This window comes from Erythrolamprus reginae, chromosome 2 (assembly GCF_031021105.1).
Source record: "Erythrolamprus reginae isolate rEryReg1 chromosome 2, rEryReg1.hap1, whole genome shotgun sequence".
NCBI lineage: Eukaryota > Metazoa > Chordata > Lepidosauria > Squamata > Dipsadidae > Erythrolamprus > Erythrolamprus reginae.
Genome location: NC_091951.1, coordinates 286,860,949 through 286,884,462, shown reverse-complemented (window position 1 = coordinate 286,884,462; position 23,514 = coordinate 286,860,949). Strand labels below are relative to the sequence as shown.

The window sequence follows — 23,514 nt, the reverse complement described above, 5'->3', positions numbered from 1 at the left end:
CTGGCCCAGCTCCTGCCCCAAGGACTGTGGATGTGGGGGAGACATCAACATGCTGCAGGCCTGTTTTGCCCCCGGTGGAATCTGCTGATGAAGGCTCCTCTGACCAAGAAGACATGAGTGACAGGGAGGAGGAGAGTGTGGCAGACAGCTCAGAAGGAGATCAATTATCTAGCTCCTCCTTGGATTCAGAACAAGAGTTAATGATACAGCCATGCATGCGGAGAGCGATGCATAGGCAACAACAACTGAGAGAATATTATCAAAGAAAATGAGGCCACCTGTGGTTGGGTGGGGCTGTGGTAATTAGTGAGGCTGCTATAAATAGCAGCCTGTGGGTTTGGCCATTGTGGAGGATTAAGGAGCCGGGGTGGCGCAGCAGGTAGAGTGCTGTACTGCAGGCCACTGAAGCTGACTTGTAGATCTGAAGGTCAGCGGTTCAAATCTCATCACCGGCTCAAGGTTGACTCAGCCTTCCATCCTTACAAGGTGGGTAAAATGAGGACCCGGATTGTGGGGGCAATAGCCTTGCTCTGTTAAAAAAGTGCTATTGCTAACATGTTGTAAGCTGCCCTGAGTCTAAGGAGAAGGGCGGCATAAAAATTGAATAAAATAAATAAAAAATAAATAAATAAATTATCTGATCATTGTGTTTCGTGACTGCTTTACTGACTTTGACCTTTTGTGTGCTGATTTTTCCCCGTGTTGAAACTAAACCAGGGCAAAGTGTGTTACACTTTGTGAAAGAAGAAGGACTGTGAATTGCCTCACAGCTGCAAGCTAAGTATCACAGAACTGATAAGGGACTTTTACAAATTACCAGTTTGTTTGGAGACCAGTGCTCTTTGCTATACCAAAAGAGGGCTTGGTTTAAGTGAATTTTCATTATAAAGAACATTGTTTTGAATTTTCAAACGTGTGTGTGTCTGAAATTTGTACCTGTGAATTTTTGGAAGGATTCTACCAGAGAGCCCAACAGAACACCCACCAAGCCATGCCCACCAAGCAATGCCATACCCACTAAGCCATGCCAACATAATCAGTAGTGAAATATTTTGAATCCCACCACTGGTACAAATCAATTAAAGTTTACATTAATAACCACAATCTTTCTATCAGGTTCTTACAAGAATGGATTTTTTTTCAAGAAAGGAAGGAAAGTAATGTTGCATCTTTATTTTGCACCTTCATCTTCAAAAAACAGGAAAATAGTGAAAATTTTTGGATCTCTTTGTTGTCCTCCCTGCTGTCTTAATTTGCAAAATGCAGTGCAGTCAGGACGATTTTTAAAAATCACATGCATTTGGTAACATGACCCTTTGTAGGTTTTATAAGTTTGTAAACATTTGTGCAACATTTGGGGTGTTTTGTGTTTGAGTGCTTGAAGCCTTAAATCAAAGAGAATTGGTTCTTGAAATAGTTTCCTCATCTGCATAAAGATACTATTGTAATTTTGGAGTTACAGTATCTTAGAAAATAAACCTACACAATGGGCCCTATTCTTCCCAGGCTCCTACTAATCAATCCATGCATGTGCCACAAAAAGTCTTTCCAGGAGATGACCTCCAGTCTTCCATGTGCTGTGAGGAAATTGGCACTGCTTGATGAATGTTTCCAATTTTGGAAAACTTCCCCGTCCCTGATTTGCTGCACTTTGAATGGCTTTGTTAATCCTTCATTAATACAATCACAAGGCAACCCTGTGCATTTTGGAACTGTGATAAGGACTTCCCTGTTTCCTGTCTTCCTGCCCATCGTAACTGCTAGTTTTAAGATGTAATTCTGTCAAATTCCCATGCAGTGGTATCTTCATTCATCCTGTACTGTGATCCTACCTTAGTTCCTGGATGATGCATTCAATTTTTCCCTTCCTATTGCTCAGAACTTCATCTACCTCCACCCCCCTCCACCCCCACCACTTCTGTTTTCTCTGTTTGTCATCTTACATACTTCTATGACTTAATTTCGACCTTCAGCTCCCAAAATAGGTACATCAAAGTCTCATTCTCTCCCTTCCACTCCAACCCATTTTGGTGTTAATCTACACATTTCTAAATGGCAGATAAGAACTTTTTGGCGTATCATTTATCTAACCTTCCATCAGCCATGTTGCTGTGCTTACAATATATAGAAAGTTGAATTGTGGGTGGTGGCATGGGAGAGAAGGAAGACATGCCTGTAATTTGCTTTTTATGTAGGCCAAGTCGCTATACAGGCAATACACTGTCTCCACCCTCACTTCCTCAGGAATTCTGGAAACGAACCCAAGGATATATACACTGAAAGCTAGTGAAACACTGTTCCCAATGTTGCTAGATAGACTTATAATCATATACCATTCATTTTTCAGTCACCTGAGGTAGGCAGGGTAGTGCCTGGGAAAAAACTCTTAAAGTGCTCTCCTTGATTCTCCTTCTCTTTGCCCACAACAGTTTTTAGATGTTCTTTTTGTTTCTATCAACGCAGTGTAGCCACATACAGTCAGTGAAGGGCTTCAAAAATTTTTACTATCATACTGTGGACGTGGCTTATTTTGTGGGTGTGGCTTGCCGGCGATATGACCAGGTGGGAGAATATAAAATATACTATTTAATTCTGTTCTGTCGGGCTCTCTGGTATACTCCTCCCAAAAATTCATAGGTACAAATTTCAGACACACACACATTTGAAAATTCAAAACAATGTTCTTTATAATGAAAATTCACTTAATAATCTCTCAGTTGTTGTTGCCTATGCATCGCTCTCCGCATGCGTGGCTGTATCATTAACTCTTGTTCTGAATCCAAGGAAGAGCTAGATAATTGATCTCCTTCTGAGCTGTCTACCACACTCTCCTCCTCCCTGTCACTCATGTCTTCTTGGTCAGAGGAGCCTTCATCATCAGATTCCACCGGGGGCAAAACAGGCCTGCAGCATGTGGATGTTTCCCCCTCATCCACAGTCCTTGGGGCAGGAGCTGGGCCAGAGCTAAACACAACATAATTCTATGTATATATGCCATATGTGTACATACATATTACACAGGCACACAAAATATACATTATCTACTATATAAACTGTATACACACACGCATGCACAGTTCTTATAAAATTATACACATTCAACCTCATTTACTGCACTAGGTAAAACATACCCAGAGCCTAGAAGGAAAAGGAAAAAAAAATATCAATTTTTTTCTACCGTTTCTGTGGACCTGACCGTAGCTGTAGGAGCCCATCGCTGCATACAGTACATAAGAAGGACCATACATAGAAATAAGTAATGTATCAGTCAAATGTACTATGATTAAAAGTTTTCTCCAAGTTGTTGGGAAATTTGGACAAGAGCAATCCTTCGTGGAAAAAAGGTTTTGTAGCTCAGCACCCTTACAAAGTCTAGAAAGAGTGTTTCCATGTTTTATGGAACGAGTCTTTTAGACTTCTTCACCTATATAGAAGACAGAATAACCTTAATAAGAAGGCTACGTACTGTTTGGGTTCTTTTCCAAATGACTTTGACAACTGCAATAAATCACTCTTGAAATGTTTTGCAAATTTCAAAGGCCAATCAGAAAGAATGTTAGTCCCTCACTGGGTAACGTTACTCAATTTACTTTTAACACTGAATTGAGTGAAATGTAATCCCATGTGTTTTCGAGAAAGGCTCATGTTCTCTGGGACAATCTGATCTTAGACTGTGTATTACTGCTATAATCAATCTGGACAGTTTGTTAGAAAGAGCAATTGGTTTTTGATCACTTTACTTAAAAGTGACATAGATGTTCAGGTTGCAGCTAAGACTAACAAAAACTTATCAATGGACATATTTTCCTGTAGACAAGATTAATGGACTACAAGACCCTTTAAACATTTTGTTTCTTCTCGCCACACCTCAACATTGCTGAACTGTTTGCTACACAATGCCTATGACCTTGTTTTCAAACAGATTCATATCCAAATGTGCATTTTTCTATGCATATTTAAATAGTTAATATTTCTAACTTGCTTTTCTATCCCACAGACTTATAAAACTAACATTTTGAGTCTGCGTGCTAACTATTACATAATTTAGGAAAAATATAATCTACAGTAAATCAAAATGGAAAATCATAATATTTTGTAGGGATTGATTGCCAGGCAAAAGGAACTATATAACGTATATCACATACGTTTAGATTTGATGGACATGTGCTTTAACAGACCCCTTCCTTCAATTTTCTGTAAAATTGAGGTTTTATGATCTCGTATATATTATCTCTCATTTGTTCTAAATATTAAATGAAAACCTACCTGAAACGTTTCCTTGTCCCTACTTTATTTATTTAATCTGATAAAAAGCTTGTTGATCCTTAAAACTCCCTATTATTTTTTACCCAAATCTATAGTAACCAGGGTTTTTGTTAAGCAATAAAATATAACATCTATTAAAAAAACATTTTCATATGGGAACATTGAATCTCATGAATTGCTATACTTGCAATATCCTATTTTCCCCTTTAGTACATAAATACCTTTTCATTTTATTTTACTATCACCAGGAATTAGCCAAGCCTTAAAATTTAGTTTATGTTATCACAGGAATGAGGTCAATATGTTACGATTTCAAAATGAATTTCAAATTGACAATTAAAGAACTGACCAGTAATTGGATTGGATAGCACATTATTGATAATGTGCTGGAAACATATAGACACGTGAACATAAGCCAAAAAAGAGAAAGGCTTTTTGGCTGATCCCTAGTTCCCCCAGGTATGTAACAATCTGTCCTGGAGGGAACAATGAATTAAAATGGAGGAAGCCATTCCATTCATAGGAGAGAAACTCTGGATGCAACTCAAAATATATTCTTGTTGCTTATTTCTGAATTACTGACTCAAGAGGCGGCTGTAGAAACAAATAATCTTCAATCTTCTTTCTTCTTTATTTCTCTTTATTTCTTTTTCAGTCCATCAAACAAAGCTTTTTCAAGGGATTAATAAGACTCTTTAAAACCCAATAGGAAAAGAATAATCCAAGTCACTCTCTTGGTTTATCATTTGTATTTCCCTTTTAAATTTTATAATCAGTAAGATAGCAAAGTAGATTTATTTTCTTAAATCATTTTCTAAGTCATTCTTTTGGCCTGTCAATTACAAATCAATTTTCAATACCATCTCTGTCCTGTTAGACAATAAAATTTGTCATATATCTATCATTTCTTCAAAACATATTGTGGACAAAAAATGACCATAAAAATTGTTTTTATTGCAGACATTGTTGATACTGTAGCTAATATTTTATAATTTCATTCTTCAAAAGTCTCCTTCAGTATTTTTGTTATAATATTTTGCAATATTTACAGGCTTGTAAATTTTTTCTACTTAAAAACTTTAGTCCCCTCTATTATCATTTTTGAAATCATGAAATTGCTCGTCTTTGTTTTGTCTTCTAGAAACCAAAACAGGATTATTTTCATAAAAGTTGTTTGTTCCATATAATTAATCTTATTGTAAACATATCAATATTCCAAATTTATTTGGACCCTTATCTGTTATAATTTTCTATAAATTTTGCCAGACATCCCTGGAAGACTGACATTCCATTGTCATTCATTTGCATACTGTCAGATAAATATCCTAGATATTATCATTCTACCTTTAAGATTACAGCAGTGATACTGGCTGTCTTGATTATTATGCTATCACAATTAGTATTTATTTCATTTTTATTTATTGATACTATGCTATATTTGTGTCTGTACTTTAGGGGGGGGAAGCCTTTTCACTGCCTTACCCTTAGGAAAACATATATCAAATGGTGACCCCAAGGCAGGGACTTGTCAGAGCTAGCCATCTTGGAATGGTCTTTGCAAAGTTCAGTGACTTTATTAATATTTTAATTTCTGTATACAAACAATTTATGTACTTTGATATTTATTTTATCTTGCGACATCTGTAACAAATGGTGGAATCAAATAATTAAAATGCTTTCAGATTCTACGAACTATATTTGCAGTATTTATGATTAAAACTGTTGAAATTACCACATATCACACTTTTAGATGGTCACATCCACTTGTTTTTATGCAGGAATACTTTTATTTATTCATTCATTCATTCATTCATTCATTCATTCATTCATTCATTTATTAGATTTGTATGCCGCCCCTCTCCGTAGATTCAGCATATGACAAATCTAATATTAAAATAACTAAAAAACATACTAATCAAACATACACACAAACATACCATGCATACCATGCATAAATTTACGCAGGGATAGTTTTAATCAGGCCTTGAATGATTCACAGCTTTTCCTTCTCTATGTACAACTGACTACACACTCTATTGCGTTCTCTAAGTCTAACTCTTAGATTAAGTGTGTTTAAATTTTCAGCTGAGAGAACAATCCTATCAGTTAGGATAGAGAACTCTGAAAGCAGAAGGACCATAGCGTTCAGATGAGTAACAGGAAAAATGTCCTCTTCATACCTTGTAAATCAACATGCACAATTTGAGGCTATGTGGTAAACATCACATCCTCTCATGAGGGATTATGGATTTGGTTTGTCTGGATCATCTCCAAATGAATAAAGAGGATTTGACTGTCTTGATATATTGGGATATTCAATAGATTTTGGATTCCACGGACTGTGGGATTTTAACCTGTAGGCAAACTACCAGGCGAATGGTAACATTATTTCAGTTCCTAAAAGTGGTGCTGAGAAACTATTATTTTGTACTGTAGCAACTGTTTTATGTGGTTCACCTTGAATCCATTTTGGAAATTGTCCTACATGTTATTCAATAAGCATATGAAAAAGTTGGGAGCGGTTCTTAAGGAACTTGGGATGAAGCATCACCAGAGTGCTGAAAACACCCAACTCAGATTTCTCCTTTTCATCAGAGCCAGGTGTAGTAATGAGCTTTCCAACATTTCTACTCAAGATAACTTGTGTATGGAATAGGCTGGGCTGACTGAAACTCAATCCTGAAAAAGTGGTTTTTGTTATGCTGAAAAGCCAGGAAAACCAGGCAAGCTGTGATTTCAGCTATCTGCAAAAGGGATCAAGGATTAGTGCTGTCAATTCTAAGTTATCTATATGCATTTAAAATAATCCCAGACAGGGAAAAGATTGTTTTTGCTTTTTAAGCAGAAATGAAGTATTTATATAAATCAGCAGGGATCTAGCTCACTAACCAAACTTGGTATTTTTTGCAGAAAGTAAAATTTATGTATGTTTTCATTAGTTATTGTAGAGAGGTGTTTTTTAAACACCTTAAAAATATTTGTATCCCGTTCCACAGATGCAGCTTTTCCCTCAGAAATATCGTTCCTACTTCAGTGCGATTTTGCAGTTGCAACAATGCAACACGTCCAAGAAGCGACTGTTGTGCCTACTGGGGAGTTAAGACCCACCAAACTTATTTATTTTATTTATTTTTATTTATCTATTTTATTTATTTGTCAAACATGTATAGGATAGTAGTAATTTGTATAAACATAAGTAAAAAGTAACGATAAAAGAGGACAATAGGACAGGATGGTATCCACAGTGTGCGCTTATGCACACCCAGTGATGGGTTGCCAAGATCTTTACTGCCACAGTGGGCGTGGCTTATTTTGTGGGTGTGGCTTGCTGGACATGTGACTGGGTAGGAGTGGCTTGCTGGCCAAGTGATCTTGCAAGTGTGGCTTGACAATCATGTGATGGGGGATGGCTTAAAGGTCATGTGACTGGGTGGGAGTGGCTTACCGACCAAGATACATTTTCAAATAGGTGCTTGAACTCTTTTTCAGTTGATTTAGTCACATTATTTGAATAGCCATAAAAAGGACAAATGATAGACAGCATTATTTGTTGAGGAGCACAGTAACATTTTAGGATTTTGTACCGAACCCACAAGGTTCAGTATGATAACAGATTAGGTAAATAGGTCAATTTTCTTTAACTGCTATAAAAGTTTAGTTCTAGATAATGATTAAAATGATTAAAGCTTTTATGGGGAAAACATACTATTTAATTATGTTGTATTTTAAAAGTAATACAAAAGGTACTAAGGTACTAGAAAAGGAAGGACAATAAAAAACTGATAAGTATTCAATAAATAGTGCATAAACCTACTACCCCCACTGCATCCCCCCCCCCAGCAGCTAATTACTGCTCCCCCTTTACAGATCTCTTAGAAAAGAAGAGAGGTCAACTATAGACAATCTAAGGTTAACGTTTTTGGGGTTGGGGGAAGAAACCTCACATAGTCAGGTGGTGGGTTCCAGGCCTTGATCACTCTGTTGCGGAAGCCGTATTTTCTGCAGTCGGGTTTGGAACTGTTTACATTTAGTTTGAATCTATTACATGATTGTGTATTGCTGCGGTTGAAGTTGAAGCAGTCATTCATTAAGAGGAAAGACATTTTGGTATATGCCCGAGCTCGGCAAAACTGGCTCTTCTATGACATGTGGACTTCAATTCCCAGAATTCCTGAACTAGCATAATTGGCTCAGGAATTCTGGGATTTGAAGTCCACAAGTCATAAAAGAGACAACTTTGCCTTAAACCCCATAGACTGTATGCTTTTACTTGCTAGGGTTTGACTTGCTAGGGTTTGCTTCCAACTTGGGCCTTCCAACGAAGCCGCAAAAGGCAACACGAGCTGCCCCGGGTGGCATCCAACCTTTCTCCTTCAACGATTGGTTTCTTGAAGTCCCTGACGGCGCCTTACGCTCGGGGCCAGGCCGGGCTTTCTGCCGTCCTTTCCTTCGCCGGACGAGGGCTGCCAAAGATTCGAGAGACCCTCCTCCACCAACTCCCCGCCCGGCCGCTCCCTCGCTTTGAGACCGCAGGTCGGTCATTTGGCGCCGACGGGCTTGCGGGGGTAGCCCAGGCAAGAGGCCGGTCGGCATGAAGGGACGTCCGCGCCCACCAGGCGGCCTCAGCTCCCGCTTCCCCTTCGCCCGCTGCGGCCACTTTGCAGGGCGCGGATCCCGCTCGGAGAAGGCGGAGCGGCAGCTCCTCCCTCAACTAAGGAGCCAGTCAGTGGGGGCTGGTCGGACAGGCAACCTCGTCGGGAAACTCCAGTCCGCCCGCCGCCGCCAGTTAGCCCTGAGGAGACGCGCGCGAGGCCACAAAAGACCTCTTTGTGCAACCGGGCGGCCGCGGGCCCCTTCGTCCCTCGTTTCTTGGCCGGCGCCAGCATGGGCGCAGCCAGCGCCGCCTTCTTAGTCCTGCTGGCAGCGTCCGGGCTCTTTCCTCTGACCGCGGCAGGTAAGCCCGAAAGAAAGTTCCGACGGCTCAGGGCTGTTGCGAAGTTGGGGGGGGGGAGGTTTGGAGCAACGCCCGCCGTTCTTCATACCCAGAGCGAACTGGGGGTTTGCAAGAGGAGGTTGAAAGCAAACTGTTGAACGCAAACTGTTGAACGCGGTGGCGGGACGCTCGCGCCTGTTGCTCGTTTTGCACCGAGATGGAGCGGGAGCCTTCGGGCGGGAGCGGGAGGCGGGGTGGGGGAGAGGAAGGGCGCCGCCGTTACTCCCCTCAGTTCTCCCCACCCCCACCCGAGACTTTATTATTTATTTATTTATTTATTGGATTTCTATGCCGCCCTTCTCCTGAGGGCGGCTCACAGGAGAGCCTTGCGTCGGGGACGAGGCGTCTTCCATCTCTGCCCTTTACTTGAGTACGCCGAAGCTCCCGGCGACGGGCTTGTCCTGCCGACTGCCTGGCTACCAACAGCCTTCGCTGAGGTCTTAATTAAGCACACCTTGGGAAGCACGAAGGGCTTTTCTCCGGGGGTCATTCTAGCCTTTGTAGGCTTCCTCGGAAATCCTGAGGAGCCTGCGCGCGTGTGGACTCACTCGCCTTCAAAGGAGCCTGCGCGCGCGTTTCTGAGGGGCTTTCACCACCGATCTTGGCTAATTCTCGTGAGGGATTGGGGGCTTCAATAGACTTCCATAGATAAATGCAGCCCCCCCCCCTTTCCAGCCGTTTCAAGTTGGGTCTGCGTGGGGAGAAAGAAACCGTCCCGAAGAGACCGAGAAAATTGGTCTCTCCCTCCCCCTTCCTTGCAAAGCGATGCGTGCCATTATCAAACGCCGGAGGCTCCTTTTATACGATGCCAACGGGACCTTGGGTAGGGCTTTGTAAACGTCGTCGCCGCCGCCGCCTGAACGATTTGAAGCCCAAAAAGTCTTAGCCGGGGGTGAAAGATAAGGAAGAGAATCCTCCCCCCTTGTAGATCATCAGACACGAGGGATGGAAAAGTTAGCCGCTTTTCCTCCCGCCCGACCCTACTCTTGATGTGAAATGGCTACTGGGGATTGCGGGGTTCTCCCCCCCTTTTTTTGGCTGGAGTGGGTGGAGAAATACAAAGAAACCCCCTCTTCCTTTGATTACACGGTGTTTCTCAATTGCAGTGGGGGGTATGACCAGTCCCCCCTTTTTTTTAAAGGAAGGGGGATGTCTTCTTTGTTTCAATGAGCACTTCTGCTGCCTCTTCTTTCCATCTGAGTGTGGTTGAGTGAAGCCAGAAGCAAACCCAGGAAAACTACCAAGGGAAATTCTGCCTTGAGTTTGAGTGGCTCAGTTGGGTTGCTCTCCCCTTTGTTTTTTGGAGGAGGAGAATCCTATTTCCTGTGCCTTTCCCTGGCTTGGCCCAAGAAACGTCGGGGCTCAGGAAACATTAGGACTCGGTTCAACAAGCTTTGCGATTGTTTAGAGGACCTGAATGCAAGCCGCCCTATTAACATCTGACCTTGCGCCATGGCAGGGTGGCGGGCTGACTGCTGCGGCCAGTTCATCCTGCGTTTCTTTCTCTCCCCCCCTCCTTTAATAGCAGCAAGATTTATGAGAACAAGGGAGGGGGGCCAGGAAGAGTCTGAAGTGTGTTTGAGGCTCCAGTAGAAGCCTTAACAGCACGTAAAGGCAGTTGCCTGATTGTGCGTTCGACTGTGAAGAAGTGGTGCTCCTCAGGGGGAAGATTAAACATGTCTTACATTTGGTGTCTCTCACATCCTCTTTGCCTTCCTGATGACATGAAGCAGGCAGAAAGGTGCTATTGGGCCATGCTTTGATCCCTGGTATAAATCATTCCATGCATAGCTGCCATCTAGAACTCTTCCAGTTCCAAACTAACTACTTGGTTTGCCTTGCACTCTAATTGAAAGAAGACATGGCATGCTTCATCACTTGAAAATGGAATAGTTTGCTCCTAAGCTTACATATTTAATAAAGACATAAATAAACAAATAAATGGATGAATCCGGCTTGTCTTGAATAAGAACGGGAGAATCTGAGTTTAGTGGAGAAATAAGAGGCTATGGGCCAGATTAGAGAGGCACTGTTAATAAACTAGATGCTTAAAAACAATGTTTCTTCCTTTTGTTTATCCACTCAATCTCTTTCTTTCACCCCAGGAAGTGACAGATGCTTAGATTTTCTGTTATTTGGCTTCAAGGGTTTGCCATTTGTTGCTTTATTATGGGATGGGAGATAACATTTCTGCGTTCATTTGAGGGAGGGACAGGGAACCTTATGGCCGCATGGGGACTGTGGTTGGAGGGCAAAACAGCAGTCAAGTTTCCAAAAAGTTATATGTATTTTCTGTTACTTCCGTGGCTTCTGCCCTAAAGGGAAAATGGAACTGAAACAACCTCAGTATTAGGAGTTAGTTGCAAAATGATAGAAAATGGAAGGAGGGTGTTGGTGATTATATATTTTTTCTTGCAAAGTGAGAATGTCAGTCTCTCTGAATAGAAGTTGCAGCCTAAAATAACTTTCCCACTGAGCTCCAATTTTCTTGCAACTGCTGGATTTGTTTAAGGTGATTAGAAGTAAATAGCACAGAAAGTTGTTCTAACTACTTCCAGTGTCATAATGGAGCCATGCTCCCCTTTTAATAAGAATTATTCTTTGCTGTAATAACTTTGCAGATCTTGCACTATTGTGATTGAAATATTTTATTTTCTTTTTTAAGAGAAAGAAGAAATAATAGGGTACTGATATGTTGGCCAAAAACTAGAAATTCTCTAATTCCCCTTTATTTTCCTTTCCTTCCTCATGCTTAAGAAAAATCCATATCTTTTCTTTCTGTGGAAACCTTGAATTTTTCTGACACAGCAGTCTTTATATTATGATTGTTATTATTATCATGTCAAATTTATTCCGCTTCAGGATAAAACTGTCTTCACTGAACATTATGGCTTGTAAACTACTACACTGATCCAGTGTAGATTGGTAGATCAATATTTTCCATGACAGGCAGGCCCAAAATCACCCAAACAACTTCTGTACCTATGTGAGGACTAGAATCTTCCTGTTTCCAGGCAAGTGCCGTAACTGCTGCACCTTATTGCTATACACTTACTCAGAGTATTCAGTGAAAAGTTTTTATAGATAAATGTGCCTAAAACTCAACTTTGTACTAGCCAAGTAGTCTTGCATGATTTGACTATAAAAATATGAATTGAAGAAATTGGCAGATGCAAAGAAAGTACAGTATTGTCTTTCTTCTTTCTATTGTATAGTTTTTAATGAGATACGACTGAACGTTTTTATTTCAAGGGACAAAAAGTGCCAGCTAAACTGTTAGTGAATAGCATGGAAAACATCCACACATATTTGTGGCTTACTGTAATAGAATGAATTTTACTTTGACCAGCCTCTTTGCATTTTTCTCAGAGAAGATACAATAATAATTTTTAATGACCAGCCATGGGGCATTGCTTCTGTTCATATTTGAATGAGATAAACTTCAGTGGAAGCATGGGAGGAGGAAATCAATACAAGGCCTTCCTCTTTACTATAGAGACAATATTTTACAGCTTCTCTGTGTACAGTATGTTCTATCATATTTACAACATATTTGAATGACATCTCCTACCCTATTTTTAGGAGCATAGATGGTGTTTCTAAATCAACTGCTTTTGTGGTAGTTCTAAGGGTGACTATAATGGGAACATTAGAGATTAGATGATATGCTTGTCAAACTTATTCTTGATAAGGTTTTTGAAAACATTTCATTCACTTCTATGGGAATTCCGTGCTAAAATTGCTGATTAAGTTTATGACTCTATTTCTATACACTTTTATTTAGAAGTATGACATTTCTTTATTCCTATACCAAAATCACATGGAAGTTGCTGCCTTGTGGTATAATTTCAAATAGTTTCAATATGTATATGAATGCCATACTACTTGGGTGGGTCTGGTTATGTGGTTTCTTTCAGGTTTAGTAACTATTTGCTATTCTGGTAGGCTAAAACAGATTTGGGAATGGTGCTTTCCAAATATTTTAGATCATCCCGTAATATTGTGAGATGTAATCTGGATATTTTAAGACTTAAGGTAATCAAATTGTCTGTTACACACAGGGATAGGCAGTCTTAATTAGTCCCATTCACATGACTGCATACATGATCCTGTAGTATCTGAATTATTCTTATACTTCATATGTAGTTTTTATTTCTTAATGATAGATGTGTAAGCTAAGTTGACTAGAGTCACATTAATCTATAATCTGTGGTTAACAAATTAAAATAATTTATTTGATACAATATATTCAGGGAAAACTTGATAAACTATATTATACTTGGCTACAACATATGAGCCCAGTCATTCTGTAGAAAGGAGACTTAATGGTGCATTATTACATATATGTATATCATATTAAATTAATGCGTTTGAAGACTAAATCAAATAAACAATGTTTCTAAGGTAGATTTTAAAAAGTTATGTTTCTAAACTCAGTGGTGATAAGACTGACTGCGCCATCCCTTAAAAAAATGCCACTCTACTAAGCATACTTAATGAGGCTACATCATTCTATGCTCATGTTACATTTTGATTCATTATAGAATGTTATTCTTTCTACAAGAAGTATTATTATGGTAAGTATCTCAGTTGGGAAGTAAAAAAAACCCCCAATCTCTATTATTATAAAAATTGGCATGTCCATAAATTAATAAGAATTGTTGATTTTGAAGAAGGTTGATTGATGCTACTGTCTTATTTATAACAGAGAGAAAATCCAGAAATAAATGTGTTCTACTTTTGAGTAAACATGTAGAGAATGTTTTGATTAAACTTTCCTTGACCCAGCCAAACACTTTCCTATAGTCTCACCTCCAGATAAATGGAGAGGGTTGATGTAACACTTGGTAACTTGCCTTGTAAACATCTTATCCAGAAAATGTTATGGAAATGCTTTCACGTGAATTAGATATAGCGCCCACTGCTAGGATCCCCAGACTGGAAAGTATCCAACAAGTTATTGAGGAATGATCTGCAGTGAGTAGTCAAGGCATTAACAATGTACCACTCTGACAAATTTACTATTACTCAGGACATGACACCAGGAAAACAAATGGAATGGCATCTATCTTCAGCAAGAAACTCACCCAGGCAATGCTTCTCAATGGTTATTGGCAAGTCTATGCCCCAATAATTTAGATGAAACCATCAGAAGAATAGCCTAATGAAACACAATTTACTGCTTATAAAAACATCAGAAACAAGAGAAAGAACTGTCTGACCAACAAGGTGTCAAGAACAGATGGCGGGAATATACAAAAGAGCTTCTCTTTGGGGGAGATAGATTGTTTAGAAATGTGAAATTCAAAACAAATAAGCTGTATGTACAAAGAGACAAAGTCTCCTTAGATGATGAAAGGGAAACAGAAATAGAATTAGTTATTTTTCATGAGGAGATGGGTGAGCAATGAAACAACTACCAATAACAAGTCCCCAAGTATTGATGTATCCTGCAGAAATGCTGAGGCCCGACCTTTTCACAGTCATCACTTGCTTTTCCCACAAAATTTGGGAAATGGCCACAGGATTGAAAATATTCATTTCATTACCAAAAAGGACAACTTCAAGGATTGCTCCAATTATCTTTCAATTGACCTTGTTCCTCATTTAGCAGAATCCTTAACAATGTCTGGCCCAACCATCAAAAGAGAATTACCAGATGCTCAAGCTGGCTTACAAAGGGGTCATTTAACTCATATTCTAAATCATGAAAAAAAAAAACCCCACAAATTCGTGGATTATTGAAAAGTTTCAGTATCAAAATAACATCAACATCTGCTTTATTTGTTACAAGAAAGCCTTCAATTGTATTGATCATAGCAGACTCTTGAAAGTCCTAGAAGACGGGGTGCCAACACATCTGATCAAGTTGGTGCAGTCACTGTAATCAGGAAGCCATTGTGCAAACAAACACTATATGGAAACACTAATTGGTTCAGTATAGAAAAAGGAGTATGGCAAGGTTGCATTCTTTTACCTTTGTTATTTAACCTCTATGCTGAAATGATCAGGAGGAAGATGGAACTTGAAGAATCAAAGATTGAAAAGGAGGAAGGAACATCAACAAGCTTCATTATGCTGATGACCCAATTCTCCTTTTGGAAATCAAAGAACTGAAACATCTTCCAGCAGACGTGGTAGATAAATCCACAGTAACTGAATTTAAACATGCCTGGGATAAACATATATCCATCCTAAGATAAAATACAGAAAATAGTATAAGGGCAGACTAGATGGACCAGAAGGTCTTTTTCTGCCGTCAGACTTCTATGTTTCTATGTTTCTATCTTACCAAAAGGTTTAAAGAAGAAAACATGAGATTTAGCTCCTTCCTAAATGTCAAAAAGACCATGCTTGTAACTACTCTGTGGAATGATAGCAAAGTGATTGAATATGTGTAAGAATGCACTTTCATGGGATCACAGATTGATCAAAGCAGTAAATACATCCAGAAATAACGTGTTGAATTGTATTATATTGCACATCAATGATGAGCATGAATTGAGTATAAAAAAGCAAGGACATGAATGTGACAATTAAATGCAGATTAGTCCTCACTATCACGATTTCCACAGTTCCATAATTTTATGGTTGTGAAAGTTGGACCATAAAAAAATTAAACAGGAGGAATATCAATTTGTTTGAGCTATGGTATTGGAGAAAGCTCCTTCACATTTCTTGGAAAGCAAGCAAGTACTGGAGCGTATAAAACCAGACATATTGCTGGAAGGGAAAATCATAAAATTCTACCTTGCTTATTTCATCCAGGTCAAGCAATGAAACTCACTGAAAAAGACAGTTATAATCAGAATAGTCAGCAGTAAAAGGAAACAAGACTGCCAAAAACATGGTAGCTAGACATCAACATATCTAACACCAACCAAAGCATAAAACAACTGAAAAAAGCCATACAAAATCAAAATGTGGAGAGATCTGGTTCACAATATGAATTGCTTGCTTTATGTTGGCTCCAAAGCTCAGCAGGATGACACCTTGAGAGACATCCAGGGAATATCAAGAAGAGTTTAAAGACCTCCCACAAGAAGGCAATGGCTACTGTTTCTTGGGGTTACCAAGAAAATGGTGTGGATGAGGAGCATGGGTGGGTTCTACTTAACTTCCCTACCAGTTCACATCACGTCGGAAGTGCGTTTTGCGCACAAATAGCTGCTTCACTCATCACATGCCTGCATTACATTGTGGAAATGATCCACAAAGAGGGTTCTTTGCCAGCTGTTTCAGATCGGAGGACCAGTCTGAAATGGCCAGGTGGCCATCGCTACCGGTTCAGCAAGCATGGGGAAATTCCCGCCACCGGTACGGGATAACTGGTCCAAATGGACAGCAACCCACCATTGATGAGGAGTGTGTCTTCCAGGAGTCAAGCTGATAGCGACCTTACTTTTGAATAAACATGACTAGCATTGGACTGTCGATACTAATATTATGCTGATTGAGTGAAAAGTAAGTATACTTCTGTTAAGTAGATTTATTTTCAGACTAGCCCCATGATGCTTAACCAACCCCATGGCAAATACCACAGGATGGTTCCATGCATTTTGCAAATCTCCTGCCTTTAAAATGAAAAGGTTTTCTTTAATTTAAAAAAATCTGTCCCTTTTATTTACATTTCTATATAGCTAATGGGAGTTATTTTTACTCTGTTCTTGGGAAAATCTCTGATTTTGTAAAAAAAACCCCCAGTTTTCTGACACAGATGCAATCTCAGTCTGTTGTCTTGTTCAGAAAGCATAGAAATGCAAGAGGTGGGGGTGGGGACCGAAAGGAAAGGAAGATTGACAAACTTGAAGGATTAAGCCTACTTAGGCGCTTTCCACTGTTTGCAAGAAAGCTGATCTTCCTTAATATCTTGCACTTTGGGCAAGGTGTTAATAGCATCCACATTTGTCATTGGTATGGAAGCAATTTGGTTACTTAAGGACAAAGTGAACCTTTGAGCCCTCAAGAGTTAGGATATGGAAAAATGGTTTGTATGTGTTGTATTGAGATCTTCCATGCTTAATGTTGACTAAATTAACTCTTATTCTGTGAATAAGATATATTTGTAATGTGTAACAGTTAACGCGTGCTGTTAAATGCCAGAAAGTTTTGCTATCTGCTGGAATGACAAGTCTGTCATATATTCCAAACATTAAAAATCTCATATATAACAACTTAAGTTATATTATTCAAAATACATTGGCTTATATATGTTCTACATAAAAAACAATTGTCTTTGGAAAAGTAAGAGTTGGGTGTGGATGGGTTGGTTAAAAAGAAGATGCAATTTAACTTTGGGACGATTTCTTTCTCTGAAGGAAGCTGCCTGTGTTTTGGAAAGTATGCAAGAGCTCATGTTTTCTAATTCAATGGGTACACGTCAGCTAAGGCTTCAAAGAAAAGGACTGAGAGGTTTTTGCTGCAGAGAAAGAAAAGGCTTTGTTTGTTAATTCTGTCTTTTATTGTTATTTAGACTCCTGGCTCTGGTAATATACCCCCTCACCACTTGGGACAAACAGCAATTTGATGTAAATGATTGTCTTCCTTTTGTTTCTTGAGTGAACCATGTGAGAGATTTAAAGTCAGTGCCTCTTTCTTACTTCACTTTTCTGTCTTATTTTTTAGTCTTATTGTTTTTAAGTCTCCCTCCTAATCTTTTAAGTGTTTGGGGGAAAACACCATGTAAGTTGTACAGTCTTTCTTCAGCCTTTCATTGACACATAAAATTGAATGGTTTTAAAAATAATAATTAATTAAATTAATTAAAGGAACATTTATTTTTTATGAATTGGTTTGAAATTTACATCAGGAAAGCAAAAAGTACATCCTGGATTTTGTGCCTTAATGTATGTTTTTTTAAATATACTGTATATTATATGTTCAGCAAACTTACCATTGTTATACTAAACAGTCACTAAGAACTATTTCAATTAAAAAAGTTATATTCTAAATTCTATTTTATTCTATTCAACTGACTTACATTACAATATATTCTATTGACTTACAGTACATTTTTGGAAGTACATTTAAGGCAGATGAAATTTATAAAATTCATGTGCCTTGCTGGCTAATGCAAATGAAAGATTATTAAAAGGAATAGCAAAATATTTTGAGAGGAAATACATTACTGTAATTTGTTTAGGTTTTTTCCCAAACTTTTTGACAAAGTGATTTGTAGGGACGAGGTTTATACATATGAATAAGAGTCAGTAGAACTCTAAAACTGTTAAACAATGTGATTATTTTGATCAATATTGTGCTTTAAATTCGTTCAGCTTATTTATTTATTTATTTATTTATCTACTTGTTTATTTATTTATTTATTTATTTATTTAAAATGGATTTGTATGCCGCCCCTCTACATTATGCTATTATTGAGCAGTTTGTTAGCAAAAGGGAATATATTGTCTTAAGACACATTGCTTTTTCCCTCATATTCTTCTGTATAATCTCAGTTTATATCTTGTCTGGCTTGCCTGCCTGCCTGTCTTTTCTCCTCAGCTTCTTCTCCTCACAAGGTATAATAATTTTTTCTTTCTTTTCTACCATATGGTGTCTTTGTCCCTGTAGCTATTTCTCTTCCCATTTTCCTGCTAGCTTCAGTGGGTGGCAAGCTGAGACTTCGCTTTTCAAAAGCCACAAGACTGGCAACAGGGTGGTTTTTCTCACTTTTTTTTCACAGGGACCAAGAAAGTTGAAGAACAGTGTGAAAGAATTGTCAGAGACCACATCCTACTTCTTTTGAGGGGCTTAAGGATTTGCAAAATGTAGGAATGGCACCGTTATCTATTTCACTCCATCTTTTACCTATGACATCTAATCCTTTGAATCCTGGTGTGGGGGGACATTGCTTCCTGCAGATTTATTCTTCTGGAGCTTTCGTTGCTGATGCTAAGTTGTGAATAGCTGTGAAAGTTGCTGTAATTTTGAACAGATAGTATCGTTTTCTATAAATTTATATCTCCGTGAAGATATAAATTTATCTAGACACGTGTGTGTATAACATATTTTTTTCTGATAATGAAAATGAAGGGAGTCTAGTATAGATCTATTTCAAGCTATTTAGCTCTCATCAGCTAGCCATACTTTTACCAGGATTTGAACCTGGGCAGTCTGCCTATACCTCTTCCCTGGTACAAGCTGAGACAGGAGAAGAACCTATATATATGGCTAGTACTGAAAATATAGACAGAGAGTGGTGGGTTTTCTAAGTTATAGCTTTGGAAAGCCAGCTCCCCTTGTAATCTCTTACACATACAAAGAATGATGCGAATAAACAAACTCTTAGGGTGTCAGATAGTGTACACACTGAAAGAATGGTATTCTGTTGTATAACATTCACTAAATGTAATTGGTGCAGATTAAAGAGACCTTTCTGTCTAGTGATCTCTGTAAAAATAAATAAAAAGACATACAATATAGGATTTCCTATGACAGATATGAAATTTTGCCCACTTCATGTTAGAAATTTTCCCTGTATTGTCATTTTAAATGTATATTTAAATACAGTGGTACCTCAAGATACGAACCCCTTGTCTTACGAACAACTCGAGATACGAACCCGGGGTTCAGAAAAAATTTGCCTCTTCTTACGAACTTTTTTCGTGTTACGAACGCCAAACCCGAACTTCCGGGTTCGGCGTTCGAGAGGCTGCTGGGAAGCCCCCCGGCTGTTTTAAAAGGTGACAGCTGGGCGACGGGGCTTTCCAGCAGCCTGCGAACGCCGAACCCGGAAGTTCGGGTTTGGCGTTCGTAACACGAAAAAAGTTCGTAAGAAGAGGCAAATTTTTTCTGAACTGTTCGGAGGCTGCTGGGAAGCCGCGCGGCTGTTTTAAAAGGTGACAGCCGGGCTGGGGGGCTTCCCAACAGCCTCCGAACGCCGAACGCGGAAGTCCGGGTTTGGCGTTCGGCTTCGGGAGACGGCTGGGAAGCCGCGCGGCTGTTTTAAAAGGTCACAGCCAGGCTGGGGGGCTTCCCAGCAACCTCCCGAACCCCGAACTTTTGCCGAACTTCCAGGTTTGGGGTTCGGGAGGTTGCTGGGAAGCCCCCCAGCCCGGCTGTCACCTTTTAAAACAGCCGCGCGGCTTCCCAGCAGCCTCCGAACGCTGAACCCGAACTTCCGGGTTCGGCGTTCGGGAGGCCGCCGAGAAGCCCCCAGGCTGTTTTAAAAGGTGACAGCCGGGCTGGGGGGCTTCCCAGCAACCTCCCGAACCCCAAACCTGGAAGTTCGGCAAAATTTCGGCGTTCGGAGGCTGCTGGGAAGCCCCGCCGCCCGGCTGTCACCTTTTAAAACAGCCTGGGGGCTTCTCGGCGGCCTCCCGAACGCCGAACCCGGAAGTTCGGGTTTGATGTTCGGCGTTCGGGAGGTCGCTGAGAAGCCCCCAAGGTGACAGCCGGGCGGCAGCGGTTTTTTTTGCGGGTTTTTTTTTTTGGTTGCATGGATTAATTGACTTTACATTGTTTCCTATGGGAAACAATGTTTCGTCTTACGAACCTTTCATCTTACGAACCTCCCCCTGGAACCAATTAGGTTCGTAAGACGAGGTATGAGTGTATATATTTAAAATGGATAATTAAATATACAGAAAGTGATATTCTGTAATAACTCTTTGAATTAATTAATGCATAAATCAATATTTTCAGGTATCAGTTAATATAATCTAGTTATTCCCCCCAGATTATAAAATTTAACAAGGTTCAGCTTTGCTTATTTTTGATCTGGCATCACCTGCCTGAAAAGTGACTTCAGTGCATTAAATAGAATAAATCCAATATAAAAATAAACCTGTAGTAACCACAACAACAACGTATATAAAAAAGGAATTAAGTAAAACAGTGAATCTGGTCCTAAAATCCTAACACTGTACAACTTTTATGTATTATAAATGCATTTTTTGGTATTGTTTTATTTTCTTAAAATGTTCTTGGCTTTTTAGATGTTCTTGCAATGCAAGTAAGAACAAGTGAATGCTAAGCTAGGATTTTCAAGAAATGTGCTCTAGTGTTTTGAATGTTTTTTTGGCTTCCCTGTTGTTTCCTGCACTTTTGCTACATATGTTGTACTGTGTTTCCCCGATAGTAAGACACCCCCGATTGTAAGACGTATCGGGGGTTTCAGGGGGGTCGGCTAATATAAGCCGTACCCCAAAAGTAAGACATATGTCTTACTTTCGGGGAAACACGGGGGTATTGCCGGGGGGGAGCCCGATGACCTCGGGAAGACCCAGGGAAGGTTTCTTCGGCCGCCCAGCAGCTGATCTGCTCGGCAGCGCGGCAGCAGCCCTGGCGGAGGTTTCCTCGGCAGCGCGGTGGCAGGGAGAGGCTTGTGGCCGCCGAGCAGGTGGGAGAGCTCGGCGGCAAGGCACAAAGGATTTCCCTCAGTGCGGGTCGGTTGCTGGGACGAGCGCCTTCGCTGCAAGCCGCCGCCCGCTCGGCTCACTTCGGACCAGCGCCGTCCTTCGCTTTGCCAAGCCGGGGAAGAGGCGGTGGCGCTGCGGCGAGGCAAAAGACGGCGCTGGTCTGAAGCGAGCCGAGCGGAGGGGAGCGCCGTCCGCCTCACCGCCACCGCCTCTTCCCCGGCTTGGCAAAGCGAAGGACGGCGCTGGTCCGAAACGCCACAACCCCTTCAGCAGAAGATGGAGAATTCTCGCTTGCAGGAAAAACAATCCAGGCTCGCCAACCCAGAAATGCGGGGTCACTCGGAAAAACGGAAGTTCTACAACTTCGGACCAGCGCCGTCCTTCGCCTTGCATTTCCGGGTTGGCGAGCCTGGATTGTTTTTCCTGCGAGCGAGAATTCTCCATCTTCCGCTGAAGGGGTTGTGGCATTTCGGACCAGCGCCGTCCTTCGCTTTTCCAAGCCGGGGAAGAGGCGGTGGCGGCGAGGCGAAGGACGGCGCTCCCCTTCGCTCGGCTCGCTTCGGACCAGCGCCGTCCTTCGCCTCGCCGCGGCACCACCGCCTCTTCCCTGGCTTGGCAAAACGAAGGACGGCGCTGGTCCGAAGCGAGCTGAGTGGGTGGCGGCTTGCAGCGAAGGCGCTCGTCCCAGCAACCGACCCGCTTCCCCGAAACGCGTCTGGAGGGGAGGAGCCGCTCTGCGCAGTTGGGCAGCCCCACCTGCCTGCTGGAAAGGAGGCAGGCGAAGGAGGGCGCAGCTCCGGCCGCCTGCTCAGCTCGCTTCGGACCAGCGCCGTCCTTCGCTTTGCCAAGCCGGGGAAGAGATGGTGGCGCCGCGGCGAGGCGAAGGACGGCGCTGGTCCGAAGCGAGCCGAGCGGGCGGCTGGAGCAGAGCCCTCCTTCGCCCGCCTCCTTTCCGGCAGGCAGGTGGGGCTGCCCAACTGCACAGAGCGGCTCCTCCCCTCCAGACACACGCTTCCCCGACACGCGTCTGCGGCTCTACGCGTGCACCGAGGGAAATCCTTTGTGCCTTGCCGCCGAGCTCTCCCACCTGCTCGAGCAGATCAGCTCCCACCTGCCGAGCAGATCAGCTGCTGGGCGGCCGAAGAAATCTTCCCTGGGTCTTCCCCGCCGCCCACGCAAAGGGGAAACCCCAATCTTCGCCTCCTCGCTGCTGCGCCGCTGAAAGAACCCTTTCAATTTTTTTCCAATGTAAGACATACCCCGAAAGTAAGACGTAGTGGGGCTTTTGGGGGTAAAAAGAAAGTAAGACACTGTCTTACTTTCGGGGAAACACGGTAGTTCTGAAGTAAAACAGCTTCTGACTTCGTTGGTCAATAGTGGATGATGACAGCTTCATTTTTCTCAAATGATGGAACCAATAGATTTATTGGAAAATAAAGAAGGAAGGTTGTGTTAATTTATGATATCCAAACATCAGGAAGTGTCATATAAACAAATGTTAATAAATTACTGGTAGTCCTCAACTTACGACCAAAATTGAGCCCCAAATTTTTGTTAAGTGAATTTTCTTAATAAATGAACTTTGCCTCATTTTACAACTTCTCTTGTCACAGTTGTTAAGTAAATCCCTGCAGCTGTTACATTAGTAACATGGTTGTTAAGTGAATCTGACTTCCTCATTGACTTTGCTTTCAGAAGGTTGCAAAAGGGATCACATGATCTCAGGACACCGCAATAGCCAAAAATATGAGTCAGATGTCAAACATCTGAATTTTGATCATATGACATGGGGATACCACAGTGGTCATATGTATAAAAAGCAGTCATAAGCCTTATTTTCCAATGCTTTTTGTAACTTTGAACAGTCTTTAAATGAACTGTTGTAAGTCGAGGAGT

The 23,514-nt window shown here is 41.0% G+C and overlaps 1 protein-coding gene across 1 annotated transcript in view; it reads left to right on the top strand.

Annotated features, from left to right (window-relative positions):
• The first annotated feature begins 9,152 nt into the window (after positions 1–9,152).
• Positions 9,153–23,514, top strand: part of ROR2 (receptor tyrosine kinase like orphan receptor 2) — a 123,026-nt gene continuing 108,664 nt past the window's right edge. Inside the window, exon 1 of the mRNA XM_070736301.1 lies at positions 9,153–9,220. The gene's annotated coding sequence lies outside the window, so the exon portion shown is untranslated. The remainder of the gene's footprint in view (positions 9,221–23,514) is intronic.